We start from the raw sequence: 5,000 nt of genomic DNA, 5'->3' as shown, positions 1-5,000 counted from the left end.
AACATTGCACTTTGATTGCTAAATTGAATGTCCATGCTGCATTTTAATGCTGTCACTATTGTATCTGCGTATATTCTCAGATTCAGTGAATGTGCTGCAGCGCTTCGGTGCAAACGTAATATCGTCTGTCCGTCGTGCGTTTCCAAACTGCTAGGTTGTGGGTTTATTTCAAGACCATGTACTGGGGAGTTGCTTTTTTGGGTAGCAAACACAATTTTTGCAAACTCTCGATCCTTTTCTGGAAGATCTGCTTGGAATCTTTTCACATCAATTGACGCAGCGTTTTCCATCCATGCAATGAAATGGCAATGTACTGTACCTCTTTTCTGAAATTCGAATCTGTAGAAGTATGTTAGGACATTGGAGGATTTTTCAAGGATATTTGCCAGTAAATGGTTTTTCCACGAGTATTTGTTTTTTCCAGTTACGTAACCACGTAGTATTTCCGACATAATATGCGCGAAATGTAACGTTTCGACGGTGGGAAGAGTTGTAGCGCCTTTTCCAGTCTTATTCATTCTTTGTTGAATCCAAAAACATCTTGGAAACGTCCATTCGTATGGTGAAATTGTAATAAATATGTTTGGAAGTCCAAACTGTTGAACAGCATCCGCGAGATAGGCATGCTGCCATTGCCAATATGTTTCAGAAAATACCTTTGAATCTAGCGCTCTGGCGGGACTACAGTTGAGTACTCGTCCAGATTCTATAGCCCCACAAACAGTTTTGTATAGCCATCTGTCATACTGAAATCGGAGAAGTTCAAACGATGTGGAATAATCACAAACGTTCGACAAGATCTTGTACATGTAGGCTCGTTTTGTACTCTCTCCGCCCGAAATTGCTGATTCACAAAATATTTTGTACGGATACAATATTGGCCAAATGGCGGATTCAATGAACGAAATCTGAAAAAATTAACGCATTTGTTACTGTCCATTTATACATATGCAAAAAAGTACCCACATCAAAAAGGTTATAAAACGGGATTCGCGATCTCAATAAACCTTCCTCTCGTTGCCTGACGAAGTCACCATACGCACTTCTTCCATCGTTGACAAGATAATGATAAGCTGTCAACAGCCTGCTCCGCCTCTGTTCGTCTTCTACAGAGTGAATTCGTTCAAGTACAGATCTCTGTATCAGAGTTACAGCAACCCCACGGTCTTTGTAACGATAACCGTGCTGTAATCGCTGAGTGGAATTCACGTGCAACGCGAAAAATGCCAGAATTGATTGGTCGCCAGAGGTTAGACCCTTCAACTCTTGGGGCCAATCAGCAATTCGAGGAACAGTGTAATTTCCACTACATTGGCAAGTCTTCAATGTGGAAAAATGAGGACGCCTAAACCCGGGACTGATGTTACACGTGTTTACCGAAAAACAACGCGCACAGTAAGACCAAGACGAATCCACTATCCACCTTTCCAAAGAAGACCCCACAGCAAGCCGTTTCGAATTCGTATCTTCTGCTGGAATGTCCATTTCACCAAAATATAGATCTCCACGCTCCCCAAAGCGTCGCAGACGCTCTTTATCATCATTCTGTTTTCTTAAACGTTTTTCCTCCACCTGCCAAAAATACAAACAAACTTACAATTAAACACAGAAACCTTAAAAAACACAAACAACAACGAAAGCTGATTTGACTTACGTCTGGATCAACAAGGACACAAGCTTGATCGTAACGATCCCAATGTATTTCAGCATTCGCCATTTTCTTCAACACGATTAACAACAATGAAACAACTCTCTTGAGAAAATCCTAAATATCCAATTATTTCAACAATACTAGCCTGTCAAAGTAGGGCAATGATTAAGCAATCATTCGATTAACGCTGCGTAACACTCAAAAAAAGAGCTTGTCAACAAGATTATATGAAACGAGAAGTTGAACTATTAACGTTCCAAATAAGATTAACTTTCACACAAAGACAAAGAAGTTTACGAGAAAAAACTACGAAACGCAGTGATCATGTCACAACAAAAGACTACTTCAGAAAAACATAACGGTTCATCGCACAAGCAAAAACGGACGCAGCTATATTGAAAGAAAAGAAATGCGGAAATACAAAAAATCATCATTTCCGCAGCTTTCTTCTTACTTATTTTCTGTTCTTCTTTTTTGCTTTTTCCGCAGTGTTTTATTCTTCTTCGCCTCTTTGATTTCATCAATTCGTTTCTCTTTTTTACCTTGTTCCTCACAGGTACCACTGCTTGAAGGCCCACAGCCGTCGGCTAAATCTTTTCTTTTTAGGGAAATTATTTCCTCGAATGAACGCCTCACTCGCTTTGTTGTGCCTTGCGTCAAGTTTTGAGTGCGCGTGCCAATAATGGCTTCACTGTAGGACTGGAAATTCTTTTCTTTTTTAAAGGCATCGAGTAAATCACCACCGCAATTGCTACCCACATCCTCCATATTTGAAAAAATGTACTTCATTACATGAAGGTGAATCCCCAAGAGGTACATGGAGGCACCAACGTGGGTCATTTTATGCAAATAAAATTCGTCTATCTCCTCCATCTCGCTTATTGCTTGCTTTAAACTCAGGAGTTTCGCTTTTGCCTCACTTTCGGAGCAAGACAAACCTTCATTGCCTCCAACGTGCTTCCTGAATGGCTCGCATAAATCGTTCAATTTTTGAACAAAGTGGCTAAACGATTTTACACAATCATTTTCAGCAAGCGGTCCCACATCCTGTTCTATTCTGTTCCAATTTTTATCCATCGTTTCGGCAAATTCAGATATTGCCACCCGAGGCCTCTGTAGCCACTCGCATGTAAAAACCTTCAATTTATTGCGAAAGTGATTCTCGTCGTCCAAGTGTTCTACGTCCGTGGCCAAACCGTATGGTTTCAGAAAATCTAAGACACAAACAGTATTACTTTTTCACTCATATTAAACAATAAAACACTTTACATACCTTTTGGGAAATGATAATAATACATCACACCTTTCCCACTTTTCTTCGGCGAAGATTCCATGTCTATAAAGAAAATTCGGAACAATCTTGTTTTTTTGCCACCAACAGGTACAAAACATACAATAAACAATATATTTTGTGACTTATCGACTCAAACATAGCAACCAAAAAAAATATTGTTATTCTTTTAGACGTTTAAACAACTCAGCGTACCTTTTCTAATTCAAAATCACTGCAAAATTAACAAATATTATTTACTCAATTACTTCAGCCCTAAGGTTTCTGCAACAAAAATCTAACTGCTATATTTTTCAACAGCATGATCCAAAAGCACGTATTAATTAAGACTGGCTCTGAGAGAGAACAACCGTGATTATATAGGGAAAGTTGTCAATCACATTCCTGTAAAATCAGCGCTGGAATGTTACACAGGGTGCGAAATAAAAACACACAGGGCACGAAAAATGTTACGCATCAACGATCACAAAACCTGATCGGTGATGCGTAAAAAAATGATGCGAAAGCGCGCGGCAAGCCACGAGAAACGAACCAACGCACACCAGCATCGAGTTTACACCTGTCAAATTTATTTTTTGCACATTGTTACCTAAAGTGCTCTGCACAATCCTCGCAGCCCTGACAAAAATTTTGGAGGTTGGCTGGGCGCTTTTGCATATCCCATGTTTGAAATGAAATGCGACAGCTCTGCCAAGGTGTGTGGTAAGTGACCAACATGGTCACAAAACAGCATCAAGTTTACATCTGTAAAAATTATTTTTTTCACAATGTTACATGAAGGGCTCTGCACAATCCTCGCGGCCCTGATAAAAATCCCGCGGGCTGGCTGCTCGCTTTTGCATACCCGATGTTTTAAATGAAATGCGACAGCTCTGCCAAGGCGTGTGGTAAGTGACCAACATGGTCACAAAACAGCATCGAGTTTACATCTGTAAAAATAATTTTTTTCACAATGTTACATGAAGGGCTCTGCACAATTCTCGCGGCCCTGATAAAAATCCCGCGGGCTGGCTGCGCGCTTTTGCACACCCGATGTTTTAAATGAAATGCGACTGCTCTGCCAAGGCGTGTGGTAAGTGACCAACATGGTCACAAAACAGCATCGAGTTTACATCCGTAAAAAATATTTTTTCACAATGTTACATGAAGGGCTCTGCACAATCCTCGCGGCCCTGATAAAAATCCCGCCGGCTGGCTGCGCGCTTTTGCACACCCGATGTTTTAAATGAAATGCGACAGCTCTGCCAAGGCGTGTGGTAAGTGACCAACATGGTCACAAAACAGCATCGAGTTTACATCTGTAAAAATAATTTTTTTCACAATGTTACATGAAGGGCTCTGCACAATTCTCGCGGCCCTGATAAAAATCCCGCGGGCTGGCTGCGCGCTTTTGCACACCCGATGTTTTAAATGAAATGCGACTGCTCTGCCAAGGCGTGTGGTAAGTGACCAACATGGTCACAAAACAGCATCGAGTTTACATCCGTAAAAAATATTTTTTCACAATGTTACATGAAGGGCTCTGCACAATCCTCGCGGCCCTGATAAAAATCCCGCGGGCTGGCTGCGCGCTTTTGCACACCCGATGTTTTAAATGAAATGCGACAGCTCTGCCAAGGCTTGTGGCAAGTAACCACCTTGGTCACAACACAATACACCATCAAAAGTGCAGTTGTAAACATTTCGAACGTGGAGTGCCCTAGCGCAGCGCAGCCCAGCTATTGCTTCAAAGAGCCGGCAGTAAATTTTGACATTCCTATGTGTAAAACCCGGGCGTGGTACGAAGACTCGTTCTTGAACTATAATAAGGGACTATGGTAATATTAGGTTGCGCAAATGTTCGAATCAAAAAAAGTGTCGGAAACGTTATTATAAGTAGTTCTATAGATCATTGATCAATAAGAATCATAATTAAGACTAACGATTATTCACGTGAGGTCTCATTTAATAACTGGCTTGTGGCAGCCAAGCGTTCATAGCGACGTTGCTTTTTGATCCTTCGATGTCGGCTCTTCCTATCATTGTGAAGCAGAATTCACCAAGCGTTGGATTGTTCAC

This window comes from Ascidia mentula (genome assembly GCF_947561715.1).
Source record: "Ascidia mentula chromosome 2 unlocalized genomic scaffold, kaAscMent1.1 SUPER_2_unloc_1, whole genome shotgun sequence".
NCBI classification, from domain to species: domain Eukaryota; kingdom Metazoa; phylum Chordata; class Ascidiacea; order Phlebobranchia; family Ascidiidae; genus Ascidia; species Ascidia mentula.
This window is presented reverse-complemented; position numbering follows the sequence as displayed.